Genomic DNA, 19,498 nt, shown 5'->3' with positions numbered 1-19,498 from the left:
AATGGCTGGTCTCAGCTTTGATTTCGGTCACTCTTACTCTGCAGCTGGCCTTCTTTCTTACGCTCCTGACCTTGTGGTTCCCCGCCCTACCGGCACCTTGGGATCACCTAGGGAGCTGTGAAAGCTCCAGCTTCTGGGACAGCATCCCAGACCGACTGTGTCAGACTCTGAGAGGTGAGGGCCTGGGGAAACTGCAATTTCTGAGAACCTTGCTTCTCTAACAATGGCTTGCAAACTGGGAGGCTGAGAGCTTTTTGCTAGGGGAAAGGAAGGTTTTTGGAGACGACCCAAATCCTGCTTGCAGATGATCTGTGTCTTGCTAAGTCGCCCTGATTAGAACAAGCAGGGCTGTCTAAGAGGGAGCAAGTATGTCCTGTGTTTTGTTTTTTAAAGCCTGACTTAAATCAGTTCTGGGAATCATGCAAACAGCATTCCTAACCACGTCCCACACGACAAGAACAGCAGCCCTCAGCAGCCCCGTCATCGGAACAGGGGCTCACAGGCATCTCCTGACGGCAGGCACTGCGTGGAGCGGAGTCACACGTGTCCTCGGTCATCCTCCGATCAACCCTGAGGGGATGCCCGTCACCCATTTCCGGAGAGGAAGACTCGGAGAACACAAGGCGCAGACAACCTGCCCATCCGGCCTGGAGGTGGCAGAGTCGGGACTTGAACCTGAGACCTGTCTGCCCCATACCTGGGGAGACTCCGAAATAAAAGGGGTGGCTCCAGCCTGGCCTCAGAGGGCAGGGAGAAGAATGAGTGTCCCTGAACCCCGGGACCTCCCAGAGCCTGCCCCACAGAACAGACCAAACAGGACACGGGACACCGGGCAGGCGGCCAGGGCTGGAGGCGGCCCCCGGCACTGAATGGCTCGCCAGGGTGACATCAGCCTTAGCAGATGCGAATGGCTCCTTCACCTGACCTGCCACGCCGCTCAGGGGCCTGGAGGTGACTTCACCCACCCCACCTCCCGCCCTGGAGCAGACCCGTGCTGCCTGCCAGGCCCTGGCGGGAGAAAGCTGAACCAAAGACCCAGACGACAGCCTCTCGCTTAGAAGCAGGCCTGGGGACCAGGCACGCGCTGCATGCGGGCTGACAGGGTCCCAGGTACCCTCACAGGCTGAGCGCCTGTGTATCTAAGACCCCTAAAAGGGCATCATGTGGGCTGCAGACAGGCCCCTTGGACTTCGCTTTCTTGGGCTGGACGACATCCAGCCGGGACCACGGAAGCCAGACCCAGGACAGCCCCCGCCACCGGCTGCTGTGCGACATCAGCAAAGCTCTAGGCTGTTCGAATGTCCCCTCGCCTCTGATCGAGGGCAGTGGCTAGCACCACAGCACCCTTTCCACTTTCCTTTATTAGCTTTAGAGAAATCTCTCTAAGCAAAATCACAGATGCCCAATACATTACAAAGATCGAGGAGCAACCAGGTCTGGGATGCGGTGGGTAAGGTGTGGGGAGGGGGCTGGAGCCCAGGAAGACCTCTCTCTCCTCCTGGTTCCTCCACCCCCATGAAGATATCTAGCAGAATACAGTCTGGAAGCTCCTCTGCCTCCCATAATCGCAGGTTTGGGATGCTAAGTGTCTCAGTTTCCCCAGGAGGGACGGGTTTGGGGGGCAGCAGGGAGAGAGGTTTTCAGTCCAGGGGGTAGGTCTCTGGTGCCACAGGGCCAGGGAGGTGCCTGGGCTCTGAGTGCAGGCCCAGGCGCTGGGGCGTTCTGTGACCCCACCTGGACGCCAGGATTTCTCACCCCAACCTTTCAGAGTCTCCTCCACCCCCAAGGGCCAGTCATTCTGCCTTTATGGACTCTTTTCAATGTAAGTTTTCATTGTATGAAGACAACTCTCTTTTTGCACTTCTATTTCTACATTTACCTAACAGCTAAGCAGGTTATGCAGCTTGGTTACAAGTGGAACTGTCGTAAGAGGTGTGGGACCAAACTCAATGGATCGCGATTCATTTATTCAAGAAGCATTATTGAAGTGCCAGGTAGAGGACCGATTGGAAGGGGCATGAAGGAATTTTTGAGGGGGAGTGAGGATGTTCCAGAACGTGACAGAGTTGTGGGTTACATGGGTGTGTGCATTTGTCAAAACTCGTCAAGAGGTATGCTTAAGATATGTGCATTCTGCCGTATGGAAATCATCCCTCAAAATATTTATGATACTTTATAGGTCTTTTACAGTATGTTGTTGTTTCGTTGCTAAGTTGTGTCCCCATGGACCACTCCCCTGTCCTGCACTGTCCCCTGGAGTTTGCCCAGATTCACGTCCATTGAGTTGGTGATGCGATCTAACCATCTCACCCTCTGCATTTTATAATACAGCAATGAATATAATAATGTTAACATCTGTAATAAGAATTTTTTAGAGCCAACTACATACCAGGTGTCGAGGTGCTCTGCATGTGTCAACGGATGGACTCGTCACAACAATCCTAGAAGTGCTATTATTATCCCCTTTGGAGAGATAAGGAAACCGAGGCACAGAATAACTTGCCTGCACGCCTCCAGTGGATTCCCAAGCTGGGGTTCCAACAGACATGTCTGGCTCCAGAGTCTGCCTTTTGTCACTAACTAGCTGTTTCTGACTCTCAGCAAAACTGAGCGTGGCCCCTGTCCTCACGGCACTTCAATTCTTGGGGGGAGACTTAATATAACACCTTGGTGGCTCAGTTCACGGGACAAAAAGTGCACAGAAGTATCAGGGAGAAGCCCCCGCCTCGGCGTGCAAGGGCCTGGGCCTCCAAGTGAGTGCCTCCCTTCTGACTTAAACCTTTGAGCGATCCTGAGGGTGAAGTCGAGTCAGGTCTGTGAATGCACCCGGCACTGTGCTCGGTGCACAGCTGGTCCTTAATACAGGTTGGCTGAATCAGTGAGTGGATGATGGAGTCCCAACTAGCTGCTGAGGAGGCTTCAGGAGCCTGCCTCTGGCAACACAGCCTTGTTGGTTCACAAAGGGCTCGGGATTCACTCTCCGGAAGGCTGCCTGACCCCAGCCTCGTTCTGTTGCGTAAACAAAGATCTGTGAGGGCAGCGGGGCACTGAGAACCTTGGGATCCAGAGAGACATCTGATGGGGGTGGGCGTAGTGATGCAGGGTACCAATTAACGGACTGAGACTAGAGTTGGACTTTTCTTTGGCTGGCTAAGACAAGGACTGACCTCAAGTTCTTACAGACATGACTGTAACAGGCCCCGGGGCTTCTGTGGTCTCCAGAAAGAACGGCCCTGACCCGGAGCAAACGCCTTGAATGTGGAACTCCCATTTACAACCTGGAGCCTCTCCAGACCACTGTCCTAGCAAGCAAGCACAGCTCGTTTGGGCCCGAGTCATCCACCCGACTAATCAGCTGGTGGGCATCAAGGAGCTTAGAGTCCATTCGTGCATGTATCCATTCATTCATTCATCCCTCCATCAGACATTTGCTGAGTGTCCCGGATGTGGCAGGTGTTCTGCTGGACTCTGAGCATGTGAAAGGGTAAACACACCCCAGTATGGCTTTGCCAACAAAGGTCCATCTAGTCAAAGCTATGGTTTTTCCAGTAGTCATGTACGGAAGTGAGAGTTGAACTATAAAGAAAGCTGAGTGCCGAGGAATTGATGCTTTTGAACTGTGGTGTTGGAGAAGACTCTTGAGGGTCCCTTGGACTGCAGGGAGATCCAACCAGTCCATTCTGAAGGAGATCAGTCCCGAATATTCATTGGAAGGACTGATGCTGAAGCTGAAACTCCAATACTTTGGCCACCTGATGCAAAGAACTGACTCATTGGAAAAGACCCTGACACTGGGAAAGATTGAAAGCAGGAGGAGAAGGGGACGACAGAGGGTGAGATGGTTGGATGGTATCACTGACTCGATGGACATGAGTTGAGTAGGCTCCAGGAGTTGATGACGAACAGGGAAGCCTGGTGTGCTGCAGTCCATGGGGTGGCAAAGAGTTGGACATGACAGTGACCGAACTGAACTGATGGCTTGTGGTCTAGCAAGGCAGCTAGAAAGAATTTGGAAGAAGCCGCAAAGGCACATCTATGATCAGAGCAATATTAACAATTCATGCAGCCACTCATTCGTTCCTCCAACCACAAGGTGTTCTCTGGAGCAAATACACAGCATATGTTCAGTATATGACATACTTCTGTGCACTTCTCGTCCTGTGAGAGGAGCTGCCAAGATGCTTTGTTAAGTCTCTCCCCTCAGGACAGAAGTGCCGTGCAGACAGGGTTCTCTTTGAGGGCTAGGACCACCTCTGTCTTATTCTCTGATGGACCTCTAGGGCCTCTGACTGTGCTTGGCATACAGTAGGTGCTCAATACACATCTGCAGACCGAGCGAATAGCTTTGAGAAACTGCTTCTCCAAGGATGGTGCTTATGTGACCACCCAGGGCTCTTGAAACACAGGCAGATTCTGGGGCTCACCTGAGACCCAGAAGACCTCCACTGGGACTCTACTTACTAAACCAGTATCCAAGGGGCCCACCAAAGTTTGAGCTCTGTCCTCACAGGGTTAGCCCCCTTTTGCACTCAAAGACTGTGCTGTGCTCAGTCGCTCAGTCATGTCCGACTCTTTGTGACCCCACACACTATAGCCTGCCAGGCTCCTCTGTCCATGGGGAATCTCCAGGCAAGAATACTGGAGTGGGCTGTCATGCCCTCCTCCAGGGGATCTTCCCAACCCAGGGATCAAACCCAGGTCTCCCGCGTTGCAGGCGGATTCTTTACCACCTGAGTCACCACTGCTCTAAGAGGTCAAGGCCCTTGGCCGAGGGCCCACCCAGAGGAAGTGGCAGCAGCAGGATTCGAACCCAGACCTGCCTGATGTCACCACCCTGTGCGGGTTCCGCCACTCTCCTGCTTTGGGAGGCCAGACGCCGCTGAAGCTGCACAGTTCAGCTCAGAAACCTGGAAGGATTATGCTTCCACCGGCGGCACTGAGCTGCTGCAAATCCACGGGGCTCCACGTTACAGGCAAAGATCAGGAAACTCACTGAGCAGAGCTCTGACAGCCTCTGGGTTTTTTGTTTGTTTTTTGTTTTTGTTTTTCCTAGTCCCTCCTCCCAAAGGGCTTGTAATTATGCATGAGAAAAGGAAAAATGTACCCAACGTGGGATCTGAAGAATCTCTGAGTATTCTGCTCTCAGCCACATTTCAGAATGCCCCCTCTCTACCTCGGAGCTGCCGCTTCCTTCCTAATGAGCTGTGCTTTTGAGTGACCCCAGTATGCTTGCATCAGCAGGAAGCACCTCGGAGGTGGAGGCAGGGAGGGCTCCAGGTGGGGGGTCTCCCTCGAGGCGGGTGCGCAGGCCAAGTGGACGCAAAGGAGTCTGGGAGCCGCCAGGCCCACCTGCTGGGCTCCATCCTTCTCCTGACCCCCAGAACACCTGCAGGCGGAGGACCTTTCTGAAAACAGCGCCTTTTTAAGGACAGGCTTAACCTTTTCCAACCCCCAACAGAGAGGGGAGCTGGTGCCCCCGCTCTCTCCTCGAAGGAAGAGGGAACAGCTGGTGCACACATGGGGGGAAGGTCCTCGCAGAGCCTGGAGCAGCGCCTCGTGGTTGGAGAGGGAGGCCAGGTAGAGTGAAGGCACTGCAATTATTGACCGCAGGTGACGAGGGCTCACTGAGGGCCAGGCTCCCTGCTCAGCGTCTTACACTCGTCACTGTAAGGAACTCTCACCGGAAGCTAAGGGTTATGAACTCCCTTCTAGCAGATGAGGAAACCAAGGCTTTCTCAAAGTCTGGCTGAAAGTCTCACACCAGCAGACGGAGGAGCTGGGATTTGAATCCAGGCTGGCTCCACGGGTGAGGCCCGAGAAGGTCACGCCAGAGCCTCCGTGGACAGAGAGGGAAACTGAGGCCCACCACCAGGCTGCAGAGAGACGGCTGGTTCGAGGCTGTATAGCTGGGATATATGTACCTCGGTCACTTTTCCGAAAACGTCCCTGAGGTGCGAATGGCATCTCATTACCTTTGGAGTCTCACACAGCTGACTGCAGAGTTTTGCAAACAGCAGGAGCTCAATAAATGTCTGCTGCTCCACTCTGATGGATACCAGGGATTTGAGGACTGTATCATATCCTTAGCTGCCCCAACTCTGGATTTAGAAACCCCACGCTCCGGCCCTGGGTCTGTCACCGACTTGCTGTGTGACTTGGCGTATGTTTCTTTCCCTCTCTGGGCCCTGGCTTCCCCAGCTGTAACGTGAAAGGCATGCGCTGCAACAACCTAGACGTTCTGGCAACCGAGGCTCGGGAGCTCCTCCAGGAAGACAGACTCTACATCAGCAACCCCGACCCTTCTGCTCCCAAAGCGCACGTAAAAATTTTTACGGATAACAAAACTCAGTTTTCCGTGATGCACCAGGGTGGCTACCTTTATGCAATCTTCAAACCCAGAACCATGGGTTCCAGAACCTTCCAGGCACTTCCTGCCAAGATGTCTGTAGGTGAAGGCGGGGGAGAGGAGGTAGCAACCACCTCTGCACAGCCCCCACATCCCCCCTTCACCCTCCCCAGAGCAGAGGGCAATTACCAAGAAGAAAAGAATGGACTGCTAACTACTAATTGAGGAATTACAAATGTTAAATTATAGGTGTGCCCGGGGAAGGGCCGTTTCTAGAAATCAGGCTGGTGAGTGACGGGAGCGTGGGCTGCTGGATAATTTCTGGCTTTGGCAGGAAGCAAATATTTGGATGTAGAGCCTGAAGACATAGGATTAGAAATTCAACAGACCGTGAAAGGTTATGTTCGATTGTTAGGAAATGTGCATCCCCTGCCCCCACACACACCAAGTGACAGGCTGTAACTGGAAGGTCAATAAAGTGCTGACTATGTGCTGAGCCACAGCACCTGACAAGCACCCCGTGTCTCCCTGACAACGCCAGCAGCAGACATCGTCCACTCCATTTCGTAGCTGAAGGAAAATGCTTTATCAGTGTGGAAAGACTTGCCCAAAATGACAGCAGGCATCAAAGGTTATATTACCTAAAAGTCAGTAAATTCCAAAGTCCTGCTACTGAGGTCCTGGCTTCACTTGGAGTCCGCTGGTTAAGGCCGTGTGGTTACCCAGGGCCTGGCAGGGACCCCAGCTCATAGCTTGTGATGCTCACCATCCGCATCAGTGGTTCTCAACCGCAGGCGATTCTGCCTCCAAGGAACACTTAGCAAAGTCTGGAAGGACTAGTTCAAGACCACAGATGCTGCTCAACATCCCACAAAGGGCAGGACAGCTTCCCCCACCCGCCAAAGAAGGATCCAGCCCCGAGGGCCAGTGTCACTGAGGCCTGACGCCGGGTCAGCACCGGGCGTCTCCTAACAGAGGCACTCGGGCTCTGCCGGCCACTGAGGGATGAGAAAAGAGGCTTTGGCCGTCCAGGCTGTGAGCGAGGTCAGGTCCTCCTCCTGGGTCTTGGTTTTATCCTTTGTGAATCGGGGGTATCAAAAATCAGACGATTCTGCCGGGCTGTGACAAGGCATCTGCTTTGCTCAGAGGCTGGCACAGGCTAAGTGCCCAAGCTGCGTCCCCCTTGTGCCTTGATAGCCCCACCTGGGAAACGGGAGGATACAGCCCCCGCCCTGATGTGACCCAAAGCCTCTTCCCTCTGACGCCGCTACAAAGAAGTCCCATTTTCCAACATGGGCTTGATACAAGATTCACACACGGCCCGGAGACGCTGTGGCTACAGACGGAGCCAGGAGCGGACTTTGTGTGAGCAAGAAATAAACACTTCAGGGGGGTGGAAGTTGGAGGGATGAATAAAGGGGGTGAAAAGGTACAAATTCCAGTTATGAGATGAACAAACCCTGGGGACGTAACGTACAGCGTGGTGATGACATTAAACGATACTGGGCTGCGTGAAAGTCACGGAGACAGCAGATCCTAGAAGTCCTCATCACAGGGGGAAAAACCGTGTTAACTCTGTGAGGTTTGCTGTTCAGTCACTAAGTCGTGTCCAGCTCTTTTGAGACCCCATGGGCTGTAGCCCGCCAGGCTCCTCTGTCCAGGGGGTTTCCCAGACAAGAATACTTGAGTGGCTCGCCATGTCCTTCTCCAGGGGATCTTCTCAACTCAGGGATCGAACCTGCGTCTCCTGAATTGGTAGGCGGATTCTTTACAATCTGAGCCACCAGGGAAGGGTGTTAACTAAACTTGTTGTGGTAATCAATTCGTAGTTTCAGTTCAGTTCAGTTCAGTCGCTCACTCGCATCCGACTCTTTGTGACCCCATGAACCGCAGCATGCCAGGCCTCCCTGTCCATCACCAACTCCCGGAGTTCACCCAAACCCATGTCCATCGAGTCGGTGATGCCATCCAACCATCCCATCCTCTGTCGTCCCCTTCTCCTCCTGTCCTCAATCTTTCCCAGCATCAGGGTCTTTTCAAATGAGTCAGCTCTTCGCATCACGTGGCCCAAGTATTGGCGTTTCAGCTTCAACATCAGTCCTTCCAATGAACACCCAGGACTGATCTCCTTTAGGATGGACTGGTTGGATCTCCTTGCAGTCCAACGGACTCTCAAGAGTCTATTCCAACACCACAGTTCAAAAGCATCAATTCTTAGGTGCTCAGCTTTCTTTATAGCCCAACTCTCGCATCCATACATGACTATTGGAAAAACTATAGCTCTGACTAGACAAACCTTTGTTGGCAAAGTAAAGTCTCTGCTTTTTAATATGCTGTCTAGGTTGGTCATAACTTTTCTTCCAAGGAGTAAGCGTCTTTTAATTTCATGGCTGCAATCACCATCTGCAGTGATTTTGGAGCCCAGAAAAATAAAGTCAGCCACTGTTTCTACTGTTTCCCCATCTACTTGCCATGAAGTGATGGGACCAGATGCCATGATCTTCGTTTTCTGAATGTTGAGCTTTAAGCCAACTTTTTCACTCTCCTCTTTCACTTTCATCAAGAGGCTCTTTAGTTCTTCTTCACTTTTTGCCATAAGGGTGGTGGCATCTGCCTATCTGAGGTTATTGATATTTCTCCCAACAATCTTGATTCCAGCTGGTGCTTCTTCCAGCCCAGCATTTCTCATGATGTACTCTGCATATAAGTTAAATAAGCAGGGTGACAATATCAGTCTTGACGTACTCCTTTTCCTATTTGGAACCAGTCTGTTGTTCCATGTCCAGTTCTAACTCTTGCTTCCTGACCTGCATACAGGCTTCTCAAGAGGCAGGTCAGGTGGTCTGGTATTCCCATTTCTTTCAGAATTTTCCAGTTTATTGTGATCCACACAGTCAAAGGCTTTGACATAGTTAATAAAACAGAAATAGATGTTTTTCTGGAACCCTCTTGCTTTTTCGATGGTCCAGCGGATGTTGGCAATTTGATCTCTGGTTCCTCTGCCTTTTCTAAAACCAGCTTGAACATCTGGAAGTTCACAGTTCACGTATTGCTGAAGCCTGGCTTGGAGAGTTTTGAGCATTACTTTACTAGTGTGTGAGATGAGTGCAATTGTGCGGCAGTTTGAGCATTCTTTGGCATTGCCTTTCTTTGGGATTGGAATGAAAACTGACCTTTTCCAGTCCTGTGGCCACTGCTGAGTTTTCCAAATTTGCTGGCATATTGAGTGCAGCACTTTCACAGCGTCATCTTTCAGGATCTGAAATAGCTCAACTGGTATTCCATCACCTCCACTAGCTTTGTTCGTAGTGATGCTTCCTAAGGCCCACTTGACTTCACATTCCAGGATGTCTGGCTCTAGGTGAGTGATCACACCATCGTAGTTTATACACATGCAAAGCATCATGTTAAAGTCTAATACAGCTATGTATTATATGTCAATTACATCTCAGTAAAACTGGGGAAAAGAAACAATACTTCAAAAAAAAATTCAGATTGAAAAAAAAAGAAAAATTTTGTGTTGAGAGTTGACGGACTTCCCTGGTGGTACAACGGTTAAGATGCCACACTTCCAATGCAGGGTGTGTGGGTTCAAACCCTGGTCAGATAACTAAGATCCCACATGCTCCATGGCCAAAAATAAAAAATAAAAAAAGAGTTGGGAACTACTGCATAGCACAGGGGACTATATTCAACATCTTGCAATAACCTATATGGAGAAGAACCTTAAAAAGAACATACATACACATATACACATATATATATAAAACCGAGTCACTTTGTTGTACACCAGAAACTAACACAATATTGTAAATCAACTAGACGTCAATAAAAATTAATTTTTAAAAAGAGTCGAGAGTTGCCAGTCTGTTGCTGCAAATATAGCATACCCTAATCTGACTAATACATCAAGGTTGTAAAGAGAATGATAGCAGCTAAGATTTATTATGCACATCTTAGGTTCCAGGCGCTGTGCTAAGAAAGAACTTCACAGGGAAAGTGAGTATCATGAAAGGAAAGCTTCCTGTCCAAAGGCCCCATGGCCAATTAGCGGCGAGGCTGGGATTCAAACTAGGATTTGTCCAAAGGAGACAAGCTTTTTTTTTTTTTTTTTTTTTGATATGGACCATTTCTAAAGTCTTTAATGAATTTGTCACCATTTCGCTTCTATTTTGTGTCTTGGTTTTTTGACCCCAAGGATGTGGGATCTTAGCCCCTCGACCAGAAATTGAACTCTTACCTCCTGTGTCGTAAAGCGAAGTCTTAACCACCAGACCACAGGGGAAGTCTCAGAAGCCAAGCTTTTAACTGGACTGACCTAATTCTACCTGCATCTCCAGACGTTTTTGTCCCTCAATCAAGAAAGGACAGACAAGGATGCCCAATCTATGTTTAAAAAAGCAAAAGTAAAAACCCACACACTTTGCAGTTTTTTGAACTCTTGGCGATAATTTATGTTTCAGGAGCTGCCTTTCAAGGCAGGGGACAGCTGGTGGGGGCTCACTCCTCTGGCCTAGAAATCAACGCAGGAGGGAAAAACCGCGCTTGTTCACCTTGCTCTCAAATCCACGTGGGGGGTTCACTGCTGTTTATGGCCCAGCCTTTATGATGAAAGTTTGATGAATTAATGGAGTGAGGAGCACTCAGCATCCAAGAAGCGGACTCCCTTCCATGCCAGGGGAATCACGCCAACTCCTCAAAGGATGTGTTGCTCAGAAGCCCCTAGGACCCTGAGCCCAGACCAGCTGAGCAGCCTCACTTACGTGCCAGAACCCCGGAGACAAGAAAAGTGTCTGTTGGGAACTCTGAGGGCTACCAAGTCACAGATCTCAGATGGGTCCCTCGAGTTCTTCCCACCTCAACTCACTCGTCTATGAGATGAGGATTAAGTAATACTCCCTGGCCACCCCTGGACTGTCTGTCGTGGTAGGTATGAATGAGAAGGAATGTGTATTGGTTATTGCTGCATAACAAATAGCTTAGTGGCTGAAACAACTAACATTGCCTCTCTCAGTTTCTGGGAGCCAGGGGTCCAAAGGCACTTGGCCCAGGGGCTCTGGCTCAACATGTCTCAGGAGAGTGGAGTCAAGCTCCTGGCCAGAGATGTAGTCTCCTCTGCAGGTTGGAGAATACAGAAATACACGCTGTGAATACAGAAATGCCAGAGGGACTTCTTAAAGTGGTCCAGTGGTTAAGAATCCACCTTCCAATGCAGGGGACAAGGGTTCGATACCTGGTCAGGAAACTAAGATCACAGATGGCAACAAGCAACTAAGTCCAAACATCACAGTGAAGACCCAGCACAGCCAACAAAAACAAAAAATAGTATCACATAAAATATATATATATATATACACACACACTCCACAGACTGCAGCACACCAGGCTCCACTGTCCTCTACTATTTCCCAGAGTTTGTTCACATTCATGTCCACTGAGTCGGTGATGCTATCTAACCCTCTCATCGTCTGTCACCCCCTTCTCCTCTTGGCTTCATCTTTCCCAGGATTAGGGTCTTTAACAATGAGTCACATCAGGTGGCCATAGTATTGGAGCTTCAGCTTCAGCATCAGTCCTTTCAGTGAATATTCAGGGTTAATTTCCTTTAGGATTGACTGGTTTGATCTCCTTGAAGTCCCAAGAGTCTTCTCTAGCACCACAATTTGAAATCATCAATTCTTTGGTGCTCAGCCTTCTTTATGGTCCAACTCTCACATCTGTACATGACTGCTGGAGAAAACCATAGCTTTGACCACATAGCTTTGACTAGACAGACTTTTGTCGACAAACTGATGTCTCTGCTTTTTAATACGCTGTCTAGGTTTGTCATAGCTTTCCTTGCAAGGAGCAAGTGTCTTTTAATTTCATGGCTGCAGTCAACTGAATGTGCTTTTTTCAATTATCAAGCACTAAACAAATGATGATGACATTCAGTTCAGTTCAGTCGCTCAGTCGTGTCCGACTCTTCGCGACCCCGTGAATCGCAGCACGCCAGGCCTCCCTGTCCATCACCAACTCCCGGAGTTCACTGAGACTCACGTCCATCGAGTCAGTGATGCCATCCAGCCATCTCATCCTCTGTCGTCCCCTTCTCCTCCTGCCCCCAATCCCTCCCAGCATCAGAGTCTTTTCCAGTGAGTCAACTCTTCGCATGAGGTGGCCAAAGTACTGGAGTTTCAGCTTCAGCATCATTCCTTCCAAAGAAATCCCAGGGCTGATCTCCTTTAGAATGGACTGGTTGGATATCCTTGCAATCCAAGGGACTCTCAAGAGTCTTCTCCAACACCACAGGTCAAAAGCATCAATTCTTGGGCACTCAGCCTTCTTCACAGTCCAACTCTCACATCCATACATGGCCACAGGAAAAACCATAGCCTTGACTAGACGGACCTTTGTTGGCAAAGTAATAGGAAACATTAACTGAGACCCTGCTACTTGCCTCGACCTGCGCTAAGTGTTGCGTGTGCCTTACGTCAGTGTAGTCTCCGGCACGTTTGTGGACTCGCATGGTATCACAGGCCCGATTCTACAGAAGAGAAAACAGAGGCGGAAAGAGACTAAGTCACCTCCCCCAAGTCCCACAGCAAAGCCAGAGGCAGAATCAGGATTCAAACCCGCAGCTCCGGGAACCCACAGCTCACTGTCCTCACCCACAGTGGCGTAGACACAATCACAGAGGTATAGTCACAACCGCGAACTTTTCAGGGGTCAGTTCTGAGTCAGCTGCCAAGCACAGCCATTACTAAACATTAATGATATAAACTTATAATTAAATAAATCCTAGTAAAAGCCAAGGCAAGGAGTAGTCAAACCTCAACACTTCCTAACTACTGCATTTTACTACGATCTGCAGTCTTTAGATCATTTCTATCCACTGAAATCTGTTCGGTGAACACAGTATCCCCTCGGCACCACGCCATCCTCTGCAGTTTCACTTTCCGTGGTTTCAGTTACCCACGGTCCACCTCGGCCCAAAAATGTTAAATGGAAAGTGCCAGAAATAAGCAATTCACAAGTTTTCAATTGTGCGCCTTCCTGAGTAGCGTGATGAAATCTCACTCCGTCCCTCGTCTGCGCCTGACACCCACCCACCACCATCGTCGTCATGGCTCTGTGATCCAGGATGACCCAAAGTGCACGACCCTCTTCCTGACATATGGTCAGGTCAACGGCAGACGCACAGTCCGGGGCACTGCCTCCGTCATCCTGCTTATTGCATCTCGTTACGGAGGCATCTCATCATCCGACATCGTCACCAGAAGAGCAGCGATGAGTACAGCACAATGCGAGGTTTTGAGAGACAGACCACGTTCACACAACTGTCGCCACACGATGGTGGTGCGCTGTGTCCTGTTTTGTTGTTAGCTATTGTTCCTCTCCTACAATGCCTGATTTACAAATTAAACTTTATCACAGGTACACATATGCATAGGAAAAGCATAGTATATATTGACTGGATATATTCATTCAATATACTGGATGTATTCTTTGAGTATATCCTGAACATTCATTGGAAGGACTTAGGCTGAAGTTCCAAGACTCTGGCCATGTGATGCAAAGAGCCGACTCTTTGGAAAAGGCCCTGATGCTGGGAAAGACTGAGGGCAGGAAGAGAAGGGGACGACAGAGGATGAGATGGCTGGATGGCATCAATGACTCAATGGGCATGAGTTTGAGCAACCTCTGGGAGATAGTGAAGGACAGGGAAGCCTGGTGTGCTGCAGTCCATGGGGTTGCAAAGAGTGAGACACGACTGAGCGACTGAACAACTGTCCATGGTTTCAGGCATCTAGTGGCGGTTTGGAACGCAGCCCCCTGGACATACAGAAGACTGCTGTGTATAATGATGATGTACTGCACATCTCTTCCCAGCTCCGTGTATAAGGACAGCTATTTGGTACCCTGCAGTGGGCCCTGGTGGGAGTATTTACACCACGGGAATAGGCAAACGCTACATACAAATTGGGGCTTTTCCCCCAAAGACCCGGCTAACATTAAACGTTCACCAGTGGCTCACTGTAAGTGACCCGATACACCCTTCCTGTTCGCAAGGCGTGATCTCAGTGACTCCTTGCCAGAGACCCCATTCTTTCTGAAATCCAAAAATACACCATTCCCTGTGATATGCAGCGATCCAGATTTCCTTCCTGAAATTTCCAACTTCCTGATGAGGAGAGCCAGAGGCACTTTGTCTGAACAAAACATCTGAGATTTGAAAACGCTGAAAGAGGGAAAGTGAGAGTAACAGAGGGGCCCTCAGGTCGCAGAGACCCAAAGGGGGCTTGTTTTCACCTTACCCACCCCTCAGAAACCTGGACAAAGACACACCCACCCAGGGCCGCCCTCACAGTGTCCTTCCTGATCACCCCAAATGGGGAGCGCCCCGAGGGTGCAGGCAGAGGGGTGAATACACACAGGAGCCTGTGCACGGCCGAGTGTGACCCAGGCGTTAACACAGGTCTCTATGAGAGACGTACAAAACCAGCATGTTTTTAAGGACAGAAAGAGACAGAAGGTGGGGGACTTTGCTTGAGAAAGGGAGGAGAAAAGACAGACAGGAAAGGCACTCGAATGCCAAGAGTGGTTTCCATGGACGTTAAAAATCACAAGTGGATTTTGTTTTTTTTCAGGCATTCTGTACTTTCCACAGATTGTGAGCATACCCTGCTTTTTTTAGGGGAGGGAGGGGGCGAGGAACTCAACGTAATTTCACACAAGCAGAGCCCTGTGGGGGCAGCCACGCCTTGGTCCTGCCCTGCTCTCCAGGTCTCACGCAGAGGCACTGACTCTGGGCCCAGCCTTTGCCCACCCCGCCCCCCACCTCTACTGGACCATGAAAAGAGCATTGTTCTCCAGGGTGACATCATTCTGCTGCCAGGAGGGTGAAGAGTGACCTGGAATTGGGTGCAGTCAGCCCGGGAGAAGGTGGCCCGTCCTGCCTGACCATCCACACCGGAGCAGAGGTGTGGTCACTGCGAGACGGGCTCCAGGTTGCCGGGCGGGGGTGGTGGTGCACTGAGGTCCAGCACCCCAGCTCCACGCCCCAAGGGGTGTCCTGAGACCAGGGCACCTGTCCGGGCTCTGGACCGGCGGTGGTGGGCAGCATTGGCACAGGTAATAGGAGATGCAGGGGGGCTGTGACAGCTGGACCCTACTCCCCTGAAGCCCAGGTCTCTGGAAGAAACGTTGACAACCTGGGCAGGGCATACAGTAGGCACACGGTAATTGGCGACCACAATTGTTACTCTGTTCTCCTCACCACTCTCGTACTTATCACCCTGCAGTTCTAAAAGTTCACGCTGTCCTCACCGCGGCCCCCAGGCCCTGCATGCCCTGGCCCCACTCCCCCCAGTCTTCTACCTTCGCCCACTTACTCGCTGTGCTACGGCCACACTGGCCTCCCTGATGTTCCTCAAACATGCTGAGCACAGACCTGCCTCCGGGCCTTCACACTTGCTTTTCCTGCTGCTGGGATGTTCTTCCTCCAAACCCTTTGAAGACTCCTTCCCTTCACCTCTCCGTGCTTCCAATCTCTCATCCGTGAAATATGGGGCTACCCCACATATCCTTCAAGGAGGGGAGCTGTGCGGATTCGATGAGACCAACTCCGGGCAAGAAAGAGGGGCCTGCCCTTCTTCCCCAGCTCAGGTCACTGGGAGGATACCCCAGATGCAGAGTCCCCCTAACCAAGGTGCACCCAGCAGTGGTTCTTAACTGGGGGAAGCGTGGTGGTTTTGTCCCCCAGAGACACTTGGCAACGTCTGGGGACAGTTTTGGTTGTCAAGTTTCGGGTGCTCCTGGCATCTGGTGGGCAGAGGCCGGGATGATCTTTCATGCATCCACAGGACAGCTCTCCATACCCCAAGGAGTGATCAGGCCCAAGGTGTCAACGGTGACGACTGGGACGCCAACACATGGCATGGGGTGAGTGTTAGAGGCAAGCCCTTCATCCTTGAAGATGGTTCCTGAATTTTCAAACCTACAGTGTATCAGAAAGCGGAGGCACCACTTTGCTGACAAAAGTCCGTATAGTCAAAGCTATGGTGTTGCCAGTAGTCATGTACAGATGTGAGAGTTGGACCACAGAGGAGGCTGAGAGATGAAGAATTGATGCTTTTGAACTGTGGTGTTGGAGAAGACTCTTGAGAGTCCCTTGGACTGCAAGGAGATCCAACCAGTCCATTCTGAAGGAGATCAGCCCTGGGATTTCTTTGGAAGGAATGATGCTGAAGCTGAAACTCCAGTACTTTGGCCACCTCATGCGAAGAGTTGACTCGTTGGAAAAGACTCTGATGCTGGGAGGGATTGGGGGCAGGAGGAGAAGGGGACGACAGAGGATGAGATGGCTGGATGGCATCACCGACTCGATGGACATGAGTTTGGGTAGACTCCGGGAGTTGGTGATGGACAGGGAGGCCTGGCGTGCTGCGATTCATGGGGTCGCAAAGAGTCAGACACGACTGAGCGACTGAACTGAACTGAACTGATGGCGTCTGCCGACGCCCCTCGGCCCTGGAGACCCCACCGCACCCCCCGGCTTCCCACTGACTCAGGGTGTTGGCCTCGTGGCGCTGCCGCTGCGCCTGGGTTCTGGCACCTTCTGCCTGGACTCCGCTAGCCGTCCACCTCTCTGGCAGGGCTTGTTCTCAGGCTCGCCCTGGGCTGCGGCACAGACGAGCCTCTTCCTGCCTTTGTCGCTCCGAGACAATGCGATTATTTACCCTCTTCCCCCCTTTTATTCGGCAGACGCCCAGGCAGGCCATTAGCAGATTATTTCAAGGCTGCCTTTGGAAATGCATTTCGGGGCACGCCTTTCAGGGTTGCTTTCTGCCTGCCAGAGATTTTTCTGCTGGGCTCTGAGTAAATAGAAGCCTGAGGCAGGACTTGGAACAGAAAGGATTATTTAGATAAATCACGTATCAGTTTGAGTCCAAAGACTGAAATCCGGCCCCCTTCCCAGCCCCAGCTCAGGCTCCTGCAGGTGTCTCCTAACTCTTAATTGTCTGTGGCTTTGAAAAGTTTCCTCCCGTAAAACAAATACTGAAGCGAAGTCCCCAGGGGAGAGGGGTGAGTGTGGATTTTCCAATTCACTGGGAATCTTTGGAGGAATGGTTTGAGAGAAAAGGTTTCGGCTGTCGCATACTGGGTGACAGGCCACGTACTGAGTGCTAAGCAGGGCTACACAGGCATCATGTGTCTCCTGGCAGCAGGTCACGGCCCGTAAGTGGCTGCAATGGGAAATGTAAAGGATGAGGACATCCCCATTTCACAGATGAGGAAACTGAGGCCCAGAGCGGGGAACAGTGTACCCAAGGCTGCACGGCTGGGAAGGAGCAGAGCCACGAGTCACAGCCAGGAGTCTCTTCTGCAAAAGAGCCTGCATCTCCACCTCAACTCTGCCGTCATCCCCGGGAGGCAGGACACTGGGGCACCTGACAGGAAGCGTCTCCCGGTGCTCACCCACTATGTGCCCGGGCCCGCGATGGGGACCCATGTCAACCTGATGACCCCCAGTTCTCCCTGGTTGACAGAGGAGGAAACTGAGGCTTGAGAACGAGTCAGGGCCCCTTTGCCAGGATGTGGCCGGGTTTGATTCAAGCTTCCAACCCCTGCGCCAGCTGGTAGATGCCGAAAGTTAAATGGGAAGGAACCAAGTTAATTCAGCCCAGATTTATCAAGCGTGCATCAGCGCTGAGGGAGGCACTGCCAGGCAACAGTGAACAGAGGTGGCAAAGGCCCTGCCAGGCCCCTCTCTTCGTTCACTCATTCATTCATTCACCAAGCTGGGGAGCAGGGCAATGAGGCCTGGGGGACTCTGGCCCATGCCCAGGGCCAAACAGTGGGGAGCTGAATGTTACCAAAGCCCCAGGCCCTTAACTGAATTGCCAGGGAGGGAACAAGAGTGAAAGAGAAGAGAGACACAGAGACGGAAACTGACACGGAGACAGAGGGACAGAAGGAATGACCGAGAGACCAAGTCACCTGTCCCAGAGGTTGGGTTGGGGGAATCTGTCTTCTAAATTCTGGCCCCACTGATTTATCCCGAGCCACAAAGCAGCACAGACCCAGGAGGAAAGGCGATGTCATCTTCACGAGGCGTATGTTAGCACCTGACTGCTCTGGTTGCTGTGTGACCCCAGGAGAATCACCACACTTCTCGGGCCAGCTGAGGGGACGCCTGCAACCTCAAATGCACAGAGGGCTGGCTCAGAGCCTGGTGCACCCCATGGCTCCCTCAACCCTGGGTCTGAAATGACAACCGGGACTTATCACAAGGCTGAACCCAGGGGAGGAGGCGGCTCAGCACTTCATCCAGCTTTGGTCTCCTGTGAACTGGGTCACACCATCAGGAGACCCTCTCTCTTTGAAGGCCTGTGATAGGGGCTTCCTTGAAGTTATCAGGAAAGTCTGGAGAAATCTTTTTATAGAAGCTTGGCTGGAAAGAGCCCTGAGTGGGGTTCAAAGCTGGGGGTTCCAGCACGTGCTTTGCCACTCACTCCCTGCACTACCCCAGGCAGGTGTCTTTCCCTCTCTGGGCTCAGCTCCACCTCTTCAAATCATTAGCAAGGTCCTTGAGGAAAAAAAAAAAAAACAACAACCTGGATACAGATTGAGTTCTCAATCATTAGATGTCATTCCACCCTGATCCCCGAGCTCCATCAAGCTTGCCAGAGTGGGAGCTGCTGAATCTCAGGACCCCGATTACCCTCCTCTGGCCCATCCTGGCCCATTCACTCCCAGCCGCTCTGTCCAGCGGGCAGTCCTGCCCTACACCTCGGGTAATCAGATGAGACCTCCCGGTTTTGCTCGGCTCGAAGACCACAAAAGCCACGACTCTATACGCACGTGACATGGACGCTCGGCCACCCCAGGAGAGTGTTTGAGGAGACAGAGCAGGTGCCAACTAAGCCTCCCTAAAAATAGGAAGCATTTGCGTCGGGCTGGAGTGTCAAACACTTAAGGATAAATCAACTGGCAAAGCCAGCCCCGTATACAGAGACGCTGAACCTGGTATAAACGTCCTGATGGCTTCGGGCGAGCACACGCGCCTACCGTCAAGGGGAATCACCACCACTGCACGCCTCTCTCCCAGGCACGGGAGCAGGAAACGGTCTGGCTGGATGGACAACTATCCCGGAAGAAGCAACTTCC

General features: G+C 51.5%; 1 protein-coding gene across 3 annotated transcripts in view; it reads right to left on the bottom strand.

The window, feature by feature from the left end:
• The window catches only part of KIAA1671 (KIAA1671 ortholog), a 185,731-nt gene that overhangs the window by 45,168 nt on the left and 121,065 nt on the right, over positions 1-19,498 (bottom strand). The gene's annotated exons all lie outside the window — the stretch shown is intronic.

This window comes from Bubalus kerabau, chromosome 16 (assembly GCF_029407905.1).
Source record: "Bubalus kerabau isolate K-KA32 ecotype Philippines breed swamp buffalo chromosome 16, PCC_UOA_SB_1v2, whole genome shotgun sequence".
NCBI classification, from domain to species: domain Eukaryota; kingdom Metazoa; phylum Chordata; class Mammalia; order Artiodactyla; family Bovidae; genus Bubalus; species Bubalus kerabau.
This window is presented reverse-complemented; position numbering and strand designations above follow the sequence as displayed.